General features: G+C 44.3%; 1 long non-coding RNA gene across 2 annotated transcripts in view; it reads right to left on the reverse strand.

Annotated features, from left to right (window-relative positions):
• Positions 1-19,417, reverse strand: part of LOC144738255 (uncharacterized) — a 53,671-nt gene extending 34,254 nt beyond the window's left edge. For both annotated transcript variants that reach the window (XR_013589201.1, XR_013589200.1), the window contains exons 1-2: positions 19,288-19,417; positions 13,607-13,755 (exon numbers count right to left, since the gene is read on the reverse strand). This is a non-coding gene — a long non-coding RNA (uncharacterized LOC144738255). The remainder of the gene's footprint in view (positions 1-13,606; positions 13,756-19,287) is intronic.
• Between the last annotated feature and the right edge of the window lie 4,548 nt (positions 19,418-23,965).

Consider the following 23,965-nt stretch of genomic DNA (forward strand, 5'->3'; position numbering starts at 1 on the left):
ACAAAAATAAAAAGAGACCCCACCAACAGCCTCGTCTCCAAAACCAACAACATCATTTCTGCTTCAACCGCATTAATTGATCAGACCAAACAGTTCTCGTTGAAACCTTCTGCAGCCAGGCCACCAAGATTGTACGGCTTGCCAAAGATACATAAAGAAGATACACCTCTTCGTCCCATTGTCTCTACTATCAACTCCCCGACTTACAAACTGGCTCGTTTTTTGTCCGAAATCCTACGGCCTTTCACTGGAAAAACCACCTCTGCAGTACTAAACTCTACTGACCTGGTATCAACAATCAAGGGGATTGCCCTGTCCCCAGACGACCTGCTTGTCAGTTTTGATGTGGTTTCCTTGTTCACCAAGGTGCCTGTGCCTGACACCATCGCAATCATTGAAGACTTGGTTCATCAAGGACTGAATGCTGGGGTACCCCCCCTGGTGAGACACTGCTTAACCAATACATACTTCACCTGGAATGGAACCTTCTACAAGCAAATTGAGGGCACCCCAATGGGCTCCCCCTTATCTCCGGTTGTAGCCAACATCTTCATGGAGAAATTTGAGACGGACGCCATCCAGACTGCCACTCTACGCCCGACCTTATGGAAGAGGTACGTAGACGACACTTTTGTCATCTGGCCACATGGCCGGCCTGCTCTAGACCAATTTCTCGACCATATCAATTCCATACACCCAGCCATCAGATTCACCATGGAAGTCGAAAATGATGGCAAGCTACCCTTTTTGGATGTCCTAATCAAAAGGAGACCTGATGGTTCAATGAGCCACTCTGTCTACAGGAAAGCCACCCACACGGATGCTTATCTAAAACCGGATTCCCACCACCATCCATCCCAGAAGAATTCCCTCATCAAGACTCTATATCATAGAGCCCAATGCATCTCCGACCATGAACACATTTCCAGTGAACTCAAACACGTACGCCAAGCTCTTAAGGCTAATGGTTACTCCGACTACACAATCCGCAAAGCCATCACTCCAACCACCAAGAAGGATCCTGTTGAGGAGCCTTTCAAGACCATCACCTTACCCTACATTGCTGGGGTCACAAAAAAGATCTCCAAAATCCTGATTAAACACAAGATCCAGGTCCGATTCAACACAGTACATAAAATCCGTGATCTGGTACCGTCTGTAAAAGATGTGGTTCCAGACATACAGTACCCTGGTGTCTACAAACTAAGTTGCCTCTGTGGTAGCAGTTACATTGGGGAAACCAAACGACATGTCTCGGACCGCATCCGTGAACATAAAGCTGACCTGAAACACTGTAGGACAAACACCTCAGCCGTGGCAGATCACTGTTACAACTCAGTGGGCTCACATGACATTGACTTCTCCAAGACAGAGGTTCTCTGCAAGCCATCTGGCTATCATGAGAGATTCGTACATGAGGCGATCCACATTTACAAACACAGAGACAATTTTAACCGAGAAGATGGATTCTGGCTTAGCAATCACTGGAAGGACGTAATAAACCATTTTGATACACATTAGGGTGGGTAGAATAATACATAGTGTTATATTAAAAATGTATAAGGTATAGGGTGGTTTATAGCAATACAGTATGTAATTTAATGTTGGTTTTGCCTATGGAAGTATATAGTACGGTATAGACGCGTGTGATGTAAGAGAATAAAGTTTAGATGGAAGCATATTATATAATTTTTTACAACGTAGAATTTTTCATGTATTACTTACTGTTAGTAACTCAGCTTATTGTAGAGTATAGTAAGTTTACTGATGATGCTATGTAGTTTATACTTTAGTTTGTCATGCAGTTTATACTGTAGTTTTTTACGTGGTTGTTTAGTAACTACAGCTACATACTATTAACATTCCTTTCCTTTGTTAATGCTCCCCCACTTCCCCCCCCCCTTTGATGCTGCTAATCCTGCATAATGCACGGGCATAGTATTGATTTGGAACCCCCCCCCGCCCACCTCCTACGCATTTTCCATATGCTGAATTCCTCTTGATATGCAAATTATTTTGTTTAGGCGCTCTTCTTCCCACCTCCCCCCCCTCTAACCCAGCTTAAATATACGCTCCAAGCTTGGGGTGTTTCATTCTTCGCCTGAGGATGGCTGCTTGCGTTGTGGCCGAAACGTCGTGAGAATTGTTTTATTATGTTTTATTTTTATTATTTTATTACTTCCCTTCTACGTGACTTTACCGAAAGAACCAAGAAGAGACCTGATGGTTCAATGAGCCACTCTGTCTACAGGAAAGCCACCCACACGGATGCTTATCTAAAACCGGATTCCCACCACCATCCATCCCAGAAGAATTCCCTCATCAAGACTCTATATCATAGAGCCCAATGCATCTCCGACCATGAACACATTTCCAGTGAACTCAAACACGTACGCCAAGCTCTTAAGGCTAATGGTTACTCCGACTACACAATCCGCAAAGCCATCACTCCAACCATCAAGAAGGATCCTGTTGAGGAGCCTTTCAAGACCATCACCGCCGGGTGGCTAAAGCACAGCAAGTTGGCACAGTAGGGGGCACAGGTGGTGCATCAGCCAGCCATCTCAGTCAGTCGACCCGTGGCACCTGGGTCTGCCCCGTGACCTCTTGCCAGCGGGCGTTCGACACTTCACGTGGCCTCAAGGTGCACATAGCCTGGCACAAGCGTCGTAGTGACGTCACCGCCACTTAGTGGCGAATGGCGGTTGTTGTTGTTGTGTGTGTGTATGTGTTTGTAAACGGCCAACACCAATGCCGATTATCTGAACCAGTCCCGGGCCTCCCCTAGGTCGACTCAGCCTCAAATGAGTACCTGGTGCGGTGTGTAAATATCGTCACTAGGGAGACAAAGGCGGCCGGGCGTGATATGGGCCACCCACCCCCTCGTGTGCCGTGCCGGCCTTCATAGGTGCTCGCTAACAGCACTTGCCCCAACAGTCTGTTAAGGTTTCGATTTAAAGCTTTCGTGACTGCAGGGATTCATCTTCTTGGTTCTTTCGGTAAAGTCACGTAGAAGAGAAGTAATAAAATAATAAAAATAAAACATAATAAAACAATTCTCACGACGTTTCGGCCACAACGCAAGCAGCCGTCCTCAGGCGAAGAATGAGACATTATCAAGCTAGGAGCTTATATAGGTGTAGCGAGGAGGAGCGCCTTAACAAAAGAATGTGCATATGAAGAGGAATTTAGCATACCAATGGGCAATGCGTAGGAGGTGGGCGGAGGGGTTTCAAAGTCCCATTATGCCCATGCATTATGCAGGATCAACAGCACCACGGGGGGGCGCAAGGAACAGCGTTAATAAAGGAAAGTTAATGATATGTAGCTGCATTTACCAAACAACCATGTAGAAAACCAAAGTAAAAAAAAACTACATAAAAAACTAAAATATAAACTGATACTTACTATACTCTACAATAAGCTGAGTTACTAACAACAAATAATAAATTACAATTCTACGTCGTAAGAAGTATATAATATACTTCCATCTAAACTTTATTCTCTTAGCATATACAGTACTATATACTGCCATAGATAACATCTTCATGGAGAAATTTGAGACGGACGCCATCCAGACTGCCACTCTACGCCCGACCTTATGGAAGAGGTACGTAGACGACACTTTTGTCATCTGGCCACATGGCCGGCCTGCTCTAGACCAATTTCTCGACCACATCAATTCCATACACCCAGCCATCAGATTCACCATGGAAGTCGAAAATGATGGCAAGCTACCCTTTTTGGATGTCCTAATCAAAAGGAGACCTGATGGAATTTCGATTTAAAGCTTTCGTGACTGCAGGGATTCATCTTCTTGGTTCTTTCGGTAAAGTCACGTAGAAGGGAAGTAATAAAATAATAAAAATAAAACATAATAAAACAATTCTCACGACGTTTCGGCCACAACGCAAGCAGCCATCCTCAGGCGAAGAATGAAACACCCCAAGCTTGGAGCGTATATTTAAGCTGGGTTAGAGGGGGGGGAGGTGGGAAGAAGAGCGCCTAAACAAAATAATTTGCATATCAAGAGGAATTCAGCATATGGAAAATGCGTAGGAGGTGGGCGGGGGGGGGGTTCCAAATCAATACTATGCCCGTGCATTATGCAGGATTAGCAGCATCAAAGGGGGGGGGGGAAGTGGGGGAGCATTAACAAAGGAAAGGAATGTTAATAGTATGTAGCTGTAGTTACTAAACAACCACGTAAAAAACTACAGTATAAACTGCATGACAAACTAAAGTATAAACTACATAGCATCATCAGTAAACTTACTATACTCTACAATAAGCTGAGTTACTAACAGTAAGTAATACATGAAAAATTCTACGTTGTAAAAAATTATATAATATGCTTCCATCTAAACTTTATTCTCTTACATCACACGCGTCTATACCGTACTATATACTTCCATAGGCAAAACCAACATTAAATTACATACTGTATTGCTATAAACCACCCTATACCTTATACATTTTTAATATAACACTATGTATTATTCTACCCACCCTAATGTGTATCAAAATGGTTTATTACGTCCTTCCAGTGATTGCTAAGCCAGAATCCATCTTCTCGGTTAAAATTGTCTCTGTGTTTGTAAATGTGGATCGCCTCATGTACGAATCTCTCATGATAGCCAGATGGCTTGCAGAGAACCTCTGTCTTGGAGAAGTCAATGTCATGTGAGCCCACTGAGTTGTAACAGTGATCTGCCACGGCTGAGGTGTTTGTCCTACAGTGTTTCAGGTCAGCTTTATGTTCACGGATGCGGTCCGAGACATGTCGTTTGGTTTCCCCAATGTAACTGCTACCACAGAGGCAACTTAGTTTGTAGACACCAGGGTACTGTATGTCTGGAACCACATCTTTTACAGACGGAACCAGATCACGGATTTTATGTACTGTGTTGAATCGGACCTGGATCTTGTGTTTAATCAGGATTTTGGAGATCTTTTTTGTGACCCCAGCAATGTAGGGTAAGGTGATGGTCTTGAAAGGCTCCTCAACAGGATCCTTCTTGGTGGTTGGAGTGATGGCTTTGCGGATTGTGTAGTCGGAGTAACCATTAGCCTTAAGAGCTTGGCGTACGTGTTTGAGTTCACTGGAAATGTGTTCATGGTCGGAGATGCATTGGGCTCTATGATATAGAGTCTTGATGAGGGAATTCTTCTGGGATGGATGGTGGTGGGAATCCGGCTATCATGAGAGATTCGTACATGAGGCGATCCACATTTACAAACACAGAGACAATTTTAACCGAGAAGATGGATTCTGGCTTAGCAATCACTGGAAGGACGTAATAAACCATTTTGATACACATTAGGGTGGGTAGAATAATACATAGTGTTATATTAAAAATGTATAAGGTATAGGGTGGTTTATAGCAATACAGTATGTAATTTAATGTTGGTTTTGCCTATGGAAGTATATAGTACGGTATAGACGCGTGTGATGTAAGAGAATAAAGTTTAGATGGAAGCATATTATATAATTTTTTACAACGTAGAATTTTTCATGTATTACTTACTGTTAGTAACTCAGCTTATTGTAGAGTATAGTAAGTTTACTGATGATGCTATGTAGTTTATACTTTAGTTTGTCATGCAGTTTATACTGTAGTTGTTTACGTGGTTGTTTAGTAACTACAGCTACATACTATTAACATTCCTTTCCTTTGTTAATGCTCCCCCACTTCCCCCCCCCCTTTGATGCTGCTAATCCTGCATAATGCACGGGCATAGTATTGATTTGGAACCCCCCCCCGCCCACCTCCTACGCATTTTCCATATGCTGAATTCCTCTTGATATGCAAATTATTTTGTTTAGGCGCTCTTCTTCCCACCTCCCCCCCCTCTAACCCAGCTTAAATATACGCTCCAAGCTTGGGGTGTTTCATTCTTCGCCTGAGGATGGCTGCTTGCGTTGTGGCCGAAACGTCGTGAGAATTGTTTTATTATGTTTTATTTTTATTATTTTATTACTTCCCTTCTACGTGACTTTACCGAAAGAACCAAGAAGATGAATCCCTGCAGTCACGAAAGCTTTAAATCGAAATTTAACCGCCTCTACGGGGAGGGTTTCCACATAACTTTGAGATCCTTCAACAAGCTCCGGGACAAGAAGGCTCAGCTAATCGAGTCTCTCACCTTTCTGAAGAGATGCCGCGACTCTAAGGTAATACCGAACGCATTTACACTAACATCTGCTGCTGTAACTTCTTCTAATGCGAAACGAATTCTGTCTAGAACTAGCTTAGCTCTTATCTCAGAGAAAATCAGACTTACGCGCACCGAACTAGATCAGTTAGACAAGACACTCTACAAATCACACTTATCCTTGAGTGCAACAATGTCCACATCGGATTGGGAACATGTGGAAAAAATGACTGCCTCTTCAGCTGCCGCTATGTCGACTAAATGTAAGGACAACTTGATTTCCAAATTCAACCGCCTCTCAAACAAGAAACCGGACCCACACATTGAAAAGCTAGATGTTAACAAAGTCGTAATTAATCGCAGTAACAGTCCTATTTCTGAAGGTTTGAAATCCGTTTTAGCTAAAGGACTAAACTTTGCAGTCACACCTAGACACATACCAGTTAATGATATAATTGCTCGAGTAGATGTAGCTCTCAAGGGCTTGAGTCACATCGCTGCAGACGTAGCAAGATCGGAAATCTCTGTAACCCTCAAAAACGCTAAGATGCCAGCTAGCAACATCAGCAAAGATGAGCGTTTTGAATTAGCTCAATTAAAAAAGAAGGATGACATTGTCATCCTCTCAGCCGACAAAGGCAATGCCACTGTCATCATGGACAAAATAGAATACAACAACAAAATTCAAGAACTACTCACCGATGGCAGCTATACAAAAATAAAAAGAGACCCCACCAACAGCCTCGTCTCCAAAACCAACAACATCATTTCTGCTTCAACCGCATTAATTGATCAGACCAAACAGTTCTCGTTGAAACCTTCTGCAGCCAGGCCACCAAGATTGTACGGCTTGCCAAAGATACATAAAGAAGATACACCTCTTCGTCCCATTGTCTCTACTATCAACTCCCCGACTTACAAACTGGCTCGTTTTTTGTCCGAAATCCTACGGCCTTTCACTGGAAAAACCACCTCTGCAGTACTAAACTCTACTGACCTGGTATCAACAATCAAGGGGATTGCCCTGTCCCCAGACGACCTGCTTGTCAGTTTTGATGTGGTTTCCTTGTTCACCAAGGTGCCTGTGCCTGACACCATCGCAATCATTGAAGACTTGGTTCATCAAGGACTGAATGCTGGGGTACCCCCCCTGGTGAGACACTGCTTAACCAATACATACTTCACCTGGAATGGAACCTTCTACAAGCAAATTGAGGGCACCCCAATGGGCTCCCCCTTATCTCCGGTTGTAGCCAACATCTTCATGGAGAAATTTGAGACGGACGCCATCCAGACTGCCACTCTACGCCCGACCTTATGGAAGAGGTACGTAGACGACACTTTTGTCATCTGGCCACATGGCCGGCCTGCTCTAGACCAATTTCTCGACCATATCAATTCCATACACCCAGCCATCAGATTCACCATGGAAGTCGAAAATGATGGCAAGCTACCCTTTTTGGATGTCCTAATCAAAAGGAGACCTGATGGTTCAATGAGCCACTCTGTCTACAGGAAAGCCACCCACACGGATGCTTATCTAAAACCGGATTCCCACCACCATCCATCCCAGAAGAATTCCCTCATCAAGACTCTATATCATAGAGCCCAATGCATCTCCGACCATGAACACATTTCCAGTGAACTCAAACACGTACGCCAAGCTCTTAAGGCTAATGGTTACTCCGACTACACAATCCGCAAAGCCATCACTCCAACCACCAAGAAGGATCCTGTTGAGGAGCCTTTCAAGACCATCACCTTACCCTACATTGCTGGGGTCACAAAAAAGATCTCCAAAATCCTGATTAAACACAAGATCCAGGTCCGATTCAACACAGTACATAAAATCCGTGATCTGGTACCGTCTGTAAAAGATGTGGTTCCAGACATACAGTACCCTGGTGTCTACAAACTAAGTTGCCTCTGTGGTAGCAGTTACATTGGGGAAACCAAACGACATGTCTCGGACCGCATCCGTGAACATAAAGCTGACCTGAAACACTGTAGGACAAACACCTCAGCCGTGGCAGATCACTGTTACAACTCAGTGGGCTCACATGACATTGACTTCTCCAAGACAGAGGTTCTCTGCAAGCCATCTGGCTATCATGAGAGATTCGTACATGAGGCGATCCACATTTACAAACACAGAGACAATTTTAACCGAGAAGATGGATTCTGGCTTAGCAATCACTGGAAGGACGTAATAAACCATTTTGATACACATTAGGGTGGGTAGAATAATACATAGTGTTATATTAAAAATGTATAAGGTATAGGGTGGTTTATAGCAATACAGTATGTAATTTAATGTTGGTTTTGCCTATGGAAGTATATAGTACGGTATAGACGCGTGTGATGTAAGAGAATAAAGTTTAGATGGAAGCATATTATATAATTTTTTACAACGTAGAATTTTTCATGTATTACTTACTGTTAGTAACTCAGCTTATTGTAGAGTATAGTAAGTTTACTGATGATGCTATGTAGTTTATACTTTAGTTTGTCATGCAGTTTATACTGTAGTTTTTTACGTGGTTGTTTAGTAACTACAGCTACATACTATTAACATTCCTTTCCTTTGTTAATGCTCCCCCACTTCCCCCCCCCCTTTGATGCTGCTAATCCTGCATAATGCACGGGCATAGTATTGATTTGGAACCCCCCCCCGCCCACCTCCTACGCATTTTCCATATGCTGAATTCCTCTTGATATGCAAATTATTTTGTTTAGGCGCTCTTCTTCCCACCTCCCCCCCCTCTAACCCAGCTTAAATATACGCTCCAAGCTTGGGGTGTTTCATTCTTCGCCTGAGGATGGCTGCTTGCGTTGTGGCCGAAACGTCGTGAGAATTGTTTTATTATGTTTTATTTTTATTATTTTATTACTTCCCTTCTACGTGACTTTACCGAAAGAACCAAGAAGAGACCTGATGGTTCAATGAGCCACTCTGTCTACAGGAAAGCCACCCACACGGATGCTTATCTAAAACCGGATTCCCACCACCATCCATCCCAGAAGAATTCCCTCATCAAGACTCTATATCATAGAGCCCAATGCATCTCCGACCATGAACACATTTCCAGTGAACTCAAACACGTACGCCAAGCTCTTAAGGCTAATGGTTACTCCGACTACACAATCCGCAAAGCCATCACTCCAACCATCAAGAAGGATCCTGTTGAGGAGCCTTTCAAGACCATCACCGCCGGGTGGCTAAAGCACAGCAAGTTGGCACAGTAGGGGGCACAGGTGGTGCATCAGCCAGCCATCTCAGTCAGTCGACCCGTGGCACCTGGGTCTGCCCTGTGACCTCTTGCCAGCGGGCGTTCGACACTTCACGTGGCCTCAAGGTGCACATAGCCTGGCACAAGCGTCGTAGTGACGTCACCGCCACTTAGTGGCGAATGGCGGTTGTTGTTGTTGTGTGTGTGTATGTGTTTGTAAACGGCCAACACCAATGCCGATTATCTGAACCAGTCCCGGGCCTCCCCTAGGTCGACTCAGCCTCAAATGAGTACCTGGTGCGGTGTGTAAATATCGTCACTAGGGAGACAAAGGCGGCCGGGCGTGATATGGGCCACCCACCCCCTCGTGTGCCGTGCCGGCCTTCATAGGTGCTCGCTAACAGCACTTGCCCCAACAGTCTGTTAAGGTTTCGATTTAAAGCTTTCGTGACTGCAGGGATTCATCTTCTTGGTTCTTTCGGTAAAGTCACGTAGAAGGGAAGTAATAAAATAATAAAAATAAAACATAATAAAACAATTCTCACGACGTTTCGGCCACAACGCAAGCAGCCGTCCTCAGGTGAAGAATGAGACATTATCAAGCTAGGAGCTTATATAGGTGTAGCGAGGAGGAGCGCCTTAACAAAAGAATGTGCATATGAAGAGGAATTTAGCATACCAATGGGCAATGCGTAGGAGGTGGGCGGAGGGGTTTCAAAGTCCCATTATGCCCATGCATTATGCAGGATCAACAGCACCACGGGGGGGCGCAAGGAACAGCGTTAATAAAGGAAAGGAATGTTAATGATATGTAGCTGCATTTACCAAACAACCATGTAGAAAACCAAAGTAAAAAAAAACTACATAAAAAACTAAAATATAAACTGATACTTACTATACTCTACAATAAGCTGAGTTACTAACAACAAATAATAAATTACAATTCTACGTCGTAAGAAGTATATAATATACTTCCATCTAAACTTTATTCTCTTAGCATATACAGTACTATATACTGCCATAGATAACATCTTCATGGAGAAATTTGAGACGGACGCCATCCAGACTGCCACTCTACGCCCGACCTTATGGAAGAGGTACGTAGACGACACTTTTGTCATCTGGCCACATGGCCGGCCTGCTCTAGACCAATTTCTCGACCACATCAATTCCATACACCCAGCCATCAGATTCACCATGGAAGTCGAAAATGATGGCAAGCTACACTTTTTGGATGTCCTAATCAAAAGGAGACCTGATGGTTCAATGAGCCACTCTGTCTACAGGAAAGCCACCCACACGGATGCTTATCTAAAACCGGATTCCCACCACCATCCATCCCAGAAGAATTCCCTCATCAAGACTCTATATCATAGAGCCCAATGCATCTCCGACCATGAACACATTTCCAGTGAACTCAAACACGTACGCCAAGCTCTTAAGGCTAATGGTTACTCCGACTACACAATCCGCAAAGCCATCACTCCAACCATCAAGAAGGATCCTGTTGAGGAGCCTTTCAAGACCATCACCTTACCCTACATTGCTGGGGTCACAAAAAAGATCTCCAAAATCCTGATTAAACACAAGATCCAGGTCCGATTCAACACAGTACATAAAATCCGTGATCTGGTACCGTCTGTAAAAGATGTGATTCCAGACATACAGTACCCTGGCGTCTACAAACTAAGTTGCCTCTGTGGCAGCAGTTACATTGGGGAAACCAAACGACACATCTAAAACACGGTAGGACAAACACCTCAACCGTGGCAGACCACTGCTACAACTCAGTGGGCTCACATGACATTGACTTCTCCAAGACGGAGGTTCTCTGCAAGCCATCTGGCTATCATAAAAGATTCGTTCATGAGGCGATCCACATATACAAACACAGAGACAATTTTAACCGAGAAGATGGATTCAGGCTTAGCAATCATTGGAAGGACGTAATAAACCATTTCGATACACATTAGGGTGAGTTGAATAATACATAGTGTTATATTAAAATGTATAAAGTATAGGGTGGTTTACAGAAATACAGTATATAATTTAATGTTGGGTTTATCTATGGCAGTATATAGTACTGTATATGCTAAGAGAATAAAGTTTAGATGGAAGTATATTATATACTTCTTACGACGTAGAATTGTAATTTATTATTTGTTGTTAGTAACTCAGCTTATTGTAGAGTATAGTAAGTATCAGTTTATATTTTAGTTTTTTATGTAGTTTTTTTTTTACTTTGGTTTTCTACATGGTTGTTTGGTAAATGCAGCTACATATCATTAACATTCCTTTCCTTTATTAACGCTGTTCCTTGCGCCCCCCCGTGGTGCTGTTGATCCTGCATAATGCATGGGCATAATGGGACTTTGAAACCCCTCCGCCCACCTCCTACGCATTGCCCATTGGTATGCTAAATTCCACTTCATATGCACATTCTTTTGTTAAGGCGCTCCTCCTCGCTACACCTATATAAGCTCCTAGCTTGATAATGTCTCATTCTTCGCCTGAGGACGGCTGCTTGCGTTGTGGCCGAAACGTCGTGAGAATTGTTTTATTATGTTTTATTTTTATTATTTTATTACTTCCCTTCTACGTGACTTTACCGAAAGAACCAAGAAGAAGTCTGTTAAGGCTAAATGGCGGATCGTTGTCTTTGTAAACGCGTGTGTGTGTGCATGTGTGTGTCAAATCAGCCTCAAAATAAGTACCTGGTGTGGCGTGTAAACAACGCCATTAGGAAAATAAAGGCGGCCGGACGTGGTGTTGGCCACCCAACCCACCGTGTGCCGTGTAGGCCTTCATAGGTGTTCGCTAACAGCACTTGGTCCTACAGTATGTTAAGGCTATATGAGGGATCGTTGTCTTTGTGTGTGAAAACGCTTGTGGGGAGCGGTGGCGCCACGGTTATCACACTGCGCTATGAACCACTCATGTTCGACATTGTTGACGAATATCTGAACCGGTCTTTGGCCTTCCCTAAGTCGACTCAGCATATGATCACAATTGAGGAGCCAAAGGCGGCTGGGCATGGTGCTAGCCAGGAACCCCCTCGTTCGCCATTCTCTCCTTCATATATACTCACTGTTCTTCGGGACGTCTGGCAAAATATTAACCAAGCTGCAGCATTTACAAAACTCTTTGGTACGTGTCGTGACCGATAGTGCAAGATCTGACCATGTCTGTCCAGTGCTTGCCGAGCCAATTTGGCTTCCTGTTGCCGAACGAATCGATGATAAGGTCGCACTCATTACACACAAAATGCTGGTCACAATTGAACCACAATACCTTGCTGATCTCGTTAAGAGCATAAACTTACACGCGAACCCCAGTCACCATCGCAGTAGTTTTTCATTCGCCATCGAACAAAGACGGTCACTGCATCGTGCGCTTTAATATGCGCTTCTGCGGCCATCTGGAACGCTCTTCCGTGCGATATTATGAAGCCACTGGGAGCTATGCACTTTTAAATTTAGATTGAAATCTAATTTCTTTAGAACTGCTTTTTATTTTTCGTTTGTTGTCCTTACATCACACCTCCAATTATCAGGGTTGGCTGCATACGGTGTGAAAAAAGTTCAACATATATACAGAAATACTCACAAACTGAACTTTCACCAATATCCTGATCAAACTATACGGGTTATCTATGTTCTTGATTTGAAGCTTTCGTTACTGCAGGAATCCATACTCTTTGGTTATTTCGGTAAAGTCACGTAGGTAGAAAAGTAATAGATCACGACGTTTCGATCGGAACACAAGCGACCGTCCTCAGGTGGAACAAATACAGCGACTCAACACTTCACATCGTGGGTGAGTGTGAGGAGTTCGTGGTGCATGGGGGACGGTGGGTGGTGTGAAACTTGACAGCGTGGGTGAGTGTGGGGAGTTTGTGGTGCGTGGGGGACGGTGGGTGGTGTGACATCTCACAGCGTGGGTGTAGGAAGTTTGTGGTGCGTGTGGGACGGTGGGTGGTGTGGTCCAGACTATAAACCGCCTGTGTAGGCTACACGGGGGATTTTTTATTGGTGCCTAAATGTCTGTGTGTGTGTGGAAGAAGGTGTAGTGTGTGAGTGTGTGTGCGGTGGTGGGTCGGGAGGTCAATGTGTGTGTAACGCAAATGAGTGTCTGGTGCGGTGTGTAAACATCACACATTGGGAAGACAAAGGCGGTCGGGCGTGGTTCTGACCACCTACCATTTCGTGTACTATGCTGACCTTCATAGGGGCTCAATAACAGCACTTGCCCCACCAGTCTGTGGAGCTGCATGGGGGATGTTCGTGCTGGAGCTCGTGTTGTAGGCGTAGAAGACGCGCGACCATGGATCCTCTGTGGGGAGCGCGCGTCTGCTGTGTGTAGCGTGGACCTGCACGAGCGGACACCGACGCAGCGATTTCCATAGCGTGTCACGAGATAGGCGCTGGAAAACAATCGCGCTGAAGTGTATGGTTGGGTGGATGAAGAGAGCACACCTGTGCATCATGTCATGGCAGTTTCCGTTTTTCCTTTATTGTATTTTCATTCCAGAAAATATTTCACCAGCAAAATTGATTGAGATTGAATATCTCATGCGATAGGGTGCCCAGGGCATGCATGTGGGGTCGACCAATTGCACAGTGCTTGCCGTACATCACTACACACCTATGGACTAAATCCAGAGGCGAGTGACAAATTAATCAATCCTGCCCCCCTCGCTTCACCAACCTGCACTCGGCAGCGTGGTGAAGTATGGTAAAAAAAACAACACGACAGACAGGACATAGGGTCCCAATTATCCAGCAGGGCTTTACTCTATTACATTGGTCAACACACTTTTTCTGGCATAAGGTATTCGAACGGTTTTAATGTAATTTTGGGGTGCTGATTCCAAATCTGGCATCAGTTTTTGTCTATCACATCAGGTTTTTGAGATATCAAATATTGCATTTTCAATAAAAACAGCAAATTTATGCTCATATACGAATAGCTAAACAGACATCCATACAAGAATAAGATAATATACAATATACAATAATAATGAAACAAAAATTTAATGAGCCGTAGCACAAAGTTGTGAGAGTGACTGCATATCAATGTGAGTGAATGCATATTACCATGTAAGAACTGAATTGTGAAGATAAGAAAAATATGTACAAAAAGGTCATTCACAATAGTGATGTTACATCTGCATAAACGACCTCTTCTTTGACGATCTCCGATGTACAGCTTGTGGAATGTCTCTCATCAAGGACCAGCAGTAGCCTGCCATCATGTTTGAGTCCCATCGGCCTTGGTAACGTTCTTCCATAACTTTAATGTCTTGATGAAAGCGTTCACCTTGCTCTTCGCTCACGTGACCCATGTTCTCTGGAAACTGGGCCAAGTGACGATGTAAGTAGTGAACCTTGATGCTCATTCTACATCCAAGTGCTTGGAAACTCAAGAGCAGCTCCTCCACAATCTCTCGATAGTTGTCCGCTTTCCTGTTCCCAAGGAAATTCCGCACCACATCAGAGAATGCATTCCAAGCTCTAGCCTCTGCCGCAGTCATTGTTGTAACAAAGTGTGGATCCCTGATGAGTGTTCTTATTTGAGGGCCATCAAATATTCCTGCCTTTTTCTTCTCGGCACTGAGACTTGAAAAGGTTGAACATATATATAGCTGAAGCAGTCTCCAGTGTGACCAAGAGCTTTGACGAATTGCTTCATTAACCCAAGTTTTATGTGCAGTGGGGGAAATACAATTTTATTCCTATCAACCAGAGGCTCATTCTTGATGTTCTTGTCACCAGGCGTCAAACTGATTCTTGGTGGCCAATTCTTTTTAATTCTAGATTTGAAGCTTTCGTGACTGCAAGGATTCATACTCTTAGTTCTTTCGGTAAAGTCACGTAAGTAAAAAATGAAATTAAAATTAATAAAAATAAAACAATAAAAATCACGACGTTTCGGAGGCAACACAAGCTTCCGTCTTCAGGTGAAACCGTCACAGCAAAATATCTGTACCTTATATAGTGGTTAAGGGGGGAGGAGCCAGGAAGGGCAGCGGGGGAGGAGGAGTTGTGAAGTGGTCAATTACTGCTTTTGTTATACTGCTGGGTGGGTAAATGAATTAGATACGATTAAGCCGCTCTTTGTTATGCTGTTTGTGCGCAAGTCACAGTGGGATGAATGGACTCGTGGTCAGGGACGTGTTGCGCAAGTAACTGTGGATGTACATAATAGAAAAGGAGCGGAAATGCCCATGTTTATACCAGTGTTGGCTGACAATAAAGAGTACTGTTAAACGTTAGGGATGTTAACACTCGGTGAAGTAAAATAGTGCCTGTCAGATAAGATGGTCCAAAAATGTGTAATTAAATCTTTTTTGCATGGTTGATAACATCTTTCCAATGATTACTAAGTTTGTACCCATCATCACGGTTGAAATTATGTCTGTGTTTGCATATCTGAATGGCTTCGTGTACAAACCTTTGATGGTAGCCAGAAGGCTTGCAGAGCACCTTAGTCTCGGAGAAAACAATCTCATGAGAGCCCACCGAGTTGTAGCAATGATCGGCAACAGCGGACGACTCAATTTTGCCGTGTTTCAAATCTGACTTGTGCTCGCGGACACGATCAGAGACATGACGTTTCGTTTCCCCAATGTAACAGTCACCACAGCTGCAACTCAGTTTATAGACTCCAGGGTATTGCAAGTCAGAGATGACATCCTTCACAGATGGAATTAGATCACGAATTTTATGTACTGTACTGAATCGGACTTGGATCTTATGTTTGTTTAGAATTTTGGAGATCTTTTTGGTCACGCCTGCTATGTATGGTAACGTGACAGTTTTGATCGGAGTTTCAAGTGGCTGTTTCTGTATGGTGGGAGAAACAACTTGGCGGATGGTGCGTTCAGAGTATCCGTTCATCCTGAGGGCCCAGTGTACATGTCTTAATTCACTGGCCCGGTGGTGTTGGTCAGAAATGCCATGAGCTCTGTGGTATAGCGTTTTGATGAGAGAATTCTTTTGAGATGGGTGGTGCTGAGAATCCGGTTTCAAGTAGGAATCTGTGTGGGTGGCTTTCCTGTAAACAGAATGTCCCAAGGATCCGTCAGGTCTCCTCTCAAACAGAATATCTAAGAATGGTAGTTTGCCATCTTTCTCCACTTCCATGGTGAATCTGATGGATGGATGTCTGGAATTGATGTGGTCCAAGAAGTGGTTCAATGCTGGGAGGCCATGTGGCCAAATGACGAAAGTGTCATCCACATACCTCTTCCACAGGGAAGGATGCAGGGTGGATGTCTGGATGGCGTCTAATTCAAACTTTTCCATGAACATGTTGGCTATCACTGGTGACAAGGGGGAGCCCATAGGGGTACCCTCATTCTGTTTGTAGAAGGTGCCATTCCAGGTAAAATAAGTGTTGGTGAGGCAATGCCTAACCAGCGCAAGTACATCCGAATTCAATCCATGTTGGACCAAGTCCTCAATTATTGTTAGGGTATCAGGCACTGGAACTTTGGTAAACAGAGATACTACATCAAAACTAACGAGGATATCATCAGGAGATAGTACTATGTCCTTGACCAAAGAGACTAGTTGGGTTGAGTTGAGTACTGCCGAAGAGGTCTTGCCTGTGAAGGGAAGTAGAGTGTCTGATAGAAAACGGGCTAGTCTACAATATTTGAGAAAAAAAAGATAACTGTCAAATGGACACCCATTGATGTTTACGCCCAAGGCACAACAACTAAATCTGCGTCAAGCTCGGGATGTGCCCGTCCAGCCTTGTCACACACAGGCAGTGGAGGGAACAGAGTGGAAAATAATACAATGGAGAGTGCATTTACAGAGCATCTCGAATATATCTGAATAATAAAATTCAGTGCAGAACAATCAGACAAGCATCATGGGGAACAAGGAGGCGTGCATAGACTGCATACATTCATACAGAGAGAACAGACAGTCATGGGCACAGGAGAAGTGGGTGGATGGTGAGAGACAGGCTCAGAGAATTGTGCCAGAAGGGAAGATTAAGTGCCCTGATAATGAGTGAAGTTTGACGAAAAACTCCCTTATTTGCTGGGCAGAGAGGACGGAGGGCAATAGACAACGATGAGAGGGGCAATAGGAGAGCAAGGCTAAAGGAGAGGAGTGAATATTACTGGTAGGAACGAAGTGAATTATAATTAAAAATTATAATTCCCTGATATAGCTTTTAATTAAAACATTTACATTAAAAATTAACTCACAGGGGCCTAAAGCCTACAGCTAGGCCTAAAGCCTAGAACTAGGCCTCAAACTCTCCCTTCGTATCGTACCCCCGCGTGTGTGAAAGGGAGTTAATGTTTCACAATGTTACATTCCCTGATGTTTTTAAATAGAAACATTTACATTTAAAGCTTTTACATAAATAATTAAAACATTTAAATTAAAAATTAACTCACATCGGCCTAAAGCCTACAGCTAGGCCTAAAGCCTAGAATTAGGCCTCAAACTCTCCCTTCGTATCGTCCGATTAGGTGTAGCAACATCGCCCCCTACTGCAAACACTTGCCAGGACCCTACAAAAACCTTTAGACTCATTGGGGTTTTCCTGGCTAAACAAGTGTAATAATACATTATGTTTATATTCTTTGGTTAGTCGTTCCTACCAGCCCACCCCGCAGGGTCCTGTTTTTTGTATATTCATCAGGTAAAGCCCACTGGAGCTATTAAGCTATTTTTGAGAAGCTACCTGGCAACAAATGATGGTACTCTTTGGTTCTTTCGGTAAAGTAACGTAGAAAGTAAATACATTAAATAATATAATACGACGTTTCGATTGCAACACAAGCAACCATCATAAGGTAGAACTAAATTTGAGAGAGAAACAAAACACAGACACGGAGACACACAGACACACACACAAGCAGAGAGAGAGAGACAATACAAAGACACACAGAGAGAGAGAGACACACAACATAGACACACAGAGACCCAATGCCTGTGTCGAGGCCTTAAATAGAGAGATGGGGGGGGGAGCAGAGAGAGAGGTGGGTCTGCTGGGGCAGCTGATGGAGCAGAGAAATTAGCATGATGCCCTGAGCATGCTTGCGCATGAGACATTCAATCTCAATAAAATTTGCAGGCGAAATATTTTATGAAATTAAAGAAAAAGGTGCAATTAAGGAAAACAGAAAAATTGAAAACTTCCATGACATGGTGGATGAAAATGATGAATCACGACTGAACATACAAGCCAAGCACACCAAGGTGGTGCTCGCTTCATCAACCCAGCCACACACTTCAGCGCGATTGCTTTCCAGCGCGTATCTCGTGACTCGCGAAGGGAATATCTGCGTCGGTGTCTCGCTCGTGCAGCTCCACGCAACCCACAGAAGACGCGCGCTCCCTACAGAGGATCCACGGTCGCGCGTCTTCAACGCCTACAGCACGAGCTCCAGCACAAACATCCCCCATGTAGCTCCACAGACTGGTGGGGCAGTACCCTTATTGAGCCCCTCTTAAAGGCCGGAATGGCACACGATGGGGTGGGTGTTCAGAACCACGTGGGACCGCCTTTGTCTCCCCAATGTGTCATATTTACACACCGCCCCAGATACTCATTTTAGTTCCACACACAGTGGCCTCGCTCGTGAGACACCGCGCCCACACTCACACGTGCTACACCATCTTCCACACACACACATACATTTATGCGCCAATTAAAACATTTGCTCTGTAGCCTACACAGGCAGTTTTATAGTCTGGACCACACCACCCACCGTCCCCCACGCACCACAAACTCCCCACACTCACCCACGCTGTGAAGTGTCACACCACCCACCGTCCCCCACGCACCACAAACTCCCTGAACTCACCCACAATGTGAAGTGTCACACCACCCACCGTCCCCCACACACCACAAACTCCCCACAATCACCCACAATGTGAAGTGTTGAGTCGCCTCGCGTCTCTCGCCCCTGACACGCGCAAACGCGGCACGGCTCCCCGTGGCTGCTTTCTCAGTCTCAGGCCCTGTGGCATCAGGAAGTCAGTGGCAGTCTCCTCCAGCAGCAGCAGGATGGAGAGGGGTGGAGTGAGGCGTGAGGGAGGGGTTGGAGGAGGGGTAAGGGGAAGGTTGGGGGGAGGGTTTGGGGGAGGGGAGGGGTTAGGGTTGGGGAGGGGAGGGGTTAGGGTTGGGGAGGGGTGGGGAGAGCGGGAAAGGGGTGGGGAGAGGGGAACGGTGGCACCTGCAACTCTGCAAGCACTGTGGTTATTTATGTGTGGTGTTACATTTGTTGTTCTATTACTTTATTTTACAAATTATATTTTGTATCTCTCACGATAATAAAGTTGCTCAAGAGTGGAACATGTTAAGGCTGAAACGTAACTCAGCTTTTAGCATGGTATGACTGTTTGCTTAGAGCATTTTCCAAGGAACGGATCTCGCTCGTTAAGCGAGTATTAGAATTGTACTGAGACAATGTTGGTTATACAGGTAGGAACAATGTTCCACACTGCCCACCAGGGATTTATTGTCTGTCTGTCTGTCGTGCATAAATAAATATATAATACACACAGCTCTTTGATTGGTGGAGACCTACTGCCGGGTACGGAGAGGGGAGGTGCCTAAGGGAGGAGGGTCAGGGGAGGGGCCTAAGGAAGGGGGGAGTCATGAAAAGGGCCTGAGGGGGGAGGGGTTTAGAGGAGGGGCCTAAGGGAGGGGTGGTCAGGGGAGGGGCCTAAGGATATGGGGGGTTGGTCAAGGGAGGGGGGTAATGGGAGGGGCCTAAGCAAGGGGGAGGGGCCGATAGTTAAGGGGGCTGGCTACCTGGCTGGCTGCCTGGCTACCTGGCTGGCTGCCTGGCTACCTCAAGTCATCTTTTATACAGGTAGGAACAACAGGTTCCACACTGCCCACCAGGTATGAGTTGTCTGGCTGTCGTGCATCTGGCTGTCGTGCACGAATGCGCTGTCCAACCAAGTTCCTACCTGCCCACTCCGAAGGAACGTGTTTTTGATTGCCAGTTCCACACCAGGTGACTTGTCATTGGTCGGTGAGCTCAACTCACGATAACCACCAATGTGATCAGCTCACGCGGCACGCAACTCGTGCAATGCACTGATGCAGTCTGAGACACACATTATAATTGACTAAAGTGAAGTGATGTTCCTAAAATAAATATTAAGGTGGTGCTTATCTCCTGCTTAGAGCCCTGTTCCGGTAGTGGAGATAATTATTCCACGTTCCTATGACGGTGACGAGTTGATTCTCAAGACAAGCAGCATTGATATCGTGTGGAGCTTTTATGGCTGGGAAGACAGCGGCAGTGTAGCAATCATTGCTCAATAAGAATGTAGTATTCTTCTGAACCCGGGCTACTTGCAAATGAGACTGACTTGACTTCACCTGACTGGACTTCTCCACAAAGTAGTGCCCATTTTATCGACCCATTAAGGATGATGGGATGAGTCAACCCCAACCAGGGTTTGAACTCAACATTCTGATTTTGAAGCCGCTTACTCCTCTACTGAGATAGCAGGCCAGTTAGTTAACATGTAATTATTATCATATTTAAAATCACGCTAAATATTAAATGTAGAATATCTGAGCCCGTTGTGCCTCCACAAAGCAGAACTTGTATCCCAGCTGATATCGTCGGCATTCGACCAACGTGGCCTCACCATAGTCCACGTCTTCCCTCGCACTGCTCCACTTGGAAATTCCCTCCCATCGTCTTTGTCCCAAGTTCTTTGATACATAATGGGTCAATGTCTAGAAACGTGTTAACTATTCTTAGGTTTTTTCGGTAAAGTCACGTAGGTAAAACATTAAAATTAATGAAAGTAAAATAAAATAAAAATCACGACGTTTCGGAGGCAACACAAGTCTATGTGTTAACTAGCATCTATTACAACTTGAATCGTGCTGTTTGTTGCTGGCCGCTTTGCGTTATTGGCCATTGTGCCTTCACTCAGCAACCTCGATTTAAGACAAAATGCCGATTTGTTTTTGGTTATGAAGTAGTCTCACCCCCACTCTGTGTGAGTGTGTGGTGAACTGTTATAGGTGTAGGTGTGTATGCGGTTATAAATTCCCCCCCCCCCCCATGTACAGAGCTCACGACTCCAGTGCAAAACCACTCCTGTTGTAATGGTTACATTTTTACCCCACGTTACATCGTATGCATTGCTATTTAAATCTCCGTTTTCCACAACACTCACTATAACCGTGGCGTTTAGTGAGCGTTACTGCGAGAGCTTCTGTTTAGTGGGTCTCGTGTAAATGTCTGGCAGGAGTTATGATTAACAACGCGAAAAGCATCACTAAGTGGTGTAAGTGCACACCTGCTTCACTCATTTAAACACACGCAAACATTCACAAAAGACAAATATAGTTTTGTACAGGATATTGGTTAAAGTTCAGTTTGTGAGTATTTATGTATATATGTTGAACTTCTTTCGCACCGTATGATAATCGGAGGTGCAGCGTAAGACCAAACTAAACGCAAAAAGCAGTTCTAAAGAAATTAGAGTTCAATCTAGATTTAAAGTTACAATATCGGACGGAAGAGCGTTCCAGACGGCCGCAGAAGCGCATTTAAAAGCGCGCGAAGCAGTTACCATCTTTGTTCGATGGCGAGTCAAAAGATGCTGCGATGGTGACTGGGATTCGCGTGCTAGTTTATGCTCTTAACGAGATCAGCAAGGTATTGTTGTTCATTTGTGGCAATCACGTTGTGTGTAATGAGTGAGACCTTTACATCTATTCGTTCGGCAACAGGAAGCCAATGTGGCTCGGCGAGCACTGGACAGACATGGTCAGACCTTGCACTACTGGTCACGACACGTACCAAAGAGTTTTGTAAATGATGCAGCTTAGTATTATTTTGCCAGACGTCCCATAGAGTAGTGAGTATATATGAAGGAGAGAAAGGCAAACGAAGGGGTACCTGGCTAGCACCATGCCCAGCCGCCTTTGGCTCCTCAATTGTGATAATATGCTGAGTCGACTTAAAGAAGGCCAAAGACCAGTTCAGATATTCGTCAACAATGTCGAACATGAGTGGTTCATAGCGCAGTGCGATAACCGCGGCGCCACCGCTCCCCACAAGCGTTTTCACACACAAAGACAACGATCCCTCGTGTAGCCTTAACAGACTGTAGAACCAAGTGCTGTTAGCGAGCACCTATGAAGGCCTACACGGCACACGATGGGTTGGGTGGCCAACACCACGCCCGGCCGCCTTTATCTTCCTAATGGCGATGTTTACACGCCACACCAGGTACTTATTTGAGGCTGATTTGACACAAACATGTGTAGTGATTGTAGCATCACTACTGTGTATACACGCACACGTGTGACGTCACTATGCCGTGAGCGTCACTACCACGTGAGTTATTATTTGGTTATTTCGGTTAAGTCACGTCTAAAGATAAAATAATAAATTAAATAATAGCATATTACGACGTTTCGATTGCAACACAAGCAATCATCATCATTTTATGTCGCTATTTCATTATACCTGATGATGATTGCTTGTGTTGCAATCGAAACGTCGTAATATGCTATTATTTAATTTATTATTTTATCTTTAGACGTGACTTAACCGAAAGAACCAAATAATAATTCCTGCAGTCACGAAAGTTCTAAAATTAAGATTGAACCACTTCTACAGGGAAGTTTTAAGCTTATCTTTTTTCTCTCTCTCTGGCTACTTGTTTTCTCTGCCTGTGCCCTCTCTTTGGAATTTTCACACTTAAATTCTAACTTAGTAATCTTTGAAATACGTAATCAACCAGGCTATGCGTTAATTGTGTGTTGACCGACCCTCTGTGTTGTATTACATTACATTTCGATATTTTACTAGGTTATTTAATTTTAGTGTGTCCTTCGCCACTCATTGATATGCTAATTTTTTCTATAACCCCTCCCTCTCTCTGCCTCCTCCCCCCTCTGTCTATTTAAGGCCACCCCACAGAGATTATCACCCCTCTCTGTACCTTATGTATCTTGGTGATGTCTGTCTGCTTATATGTCTGTCTATAGTTTTCTGGTTAGATTTTATGTCGCTATTTCATTATACCTGGTGATGATTGCTTGTGTTGCAATCGAAACGTCGTAATATGCTATTATTTAATTTATTATTGTATCTTTAGACGTGACTTAACCGAAAGAACCAAATAATAATTCCTGCAGTCACGAATGTTCTAAAATTAAGATTGAACCACTTCTACGGGGAAGTTTTAAGCTTATCTTTTTTCTCTATCTCTGGCTACTTGTTCTCTCTGCATGTATCCTCTCTTTGGAATTTTCACACTTAAATTCTAACTTAGCAATCTTTGAAATACGTAATCAACCAGGCTATGCGTTAATTGTGTGTTGACCGACCCTCTGTGTTGTATTACATTACATTTCGATATTTTATTAGGTTATTTAATTTTAGTGTGTCCTTCGCCACTCATTGATATGCTAATTTTTTCTCTAACCCCTCTCTCTCTCTGCCTCCTCCCCCCTCTGTCTATTTAAGGCCACCCCACAGAGATGATCACCCCTCTCTGTACCTTATGTATCTTGGTGATGTCTGTCTGCTTATATGTCTGTCTATAGTTTTCTGGTTA

Source organism: Lampetra planeri, chromosome 79 (assembly GCF_965212315.1).
Source record: "Lampetra planeri chromosome 79, kcLamPlan1.2.h2, whole genome shotgun sequence".
Taxonomy (NCBI): domain Eukaryota; kingdom Metazoa; phylum Chordata; class Hyperoartia; order Petromyzontiformes; family Petromyzontidae; genus Lampetra; species Lampetra planeri.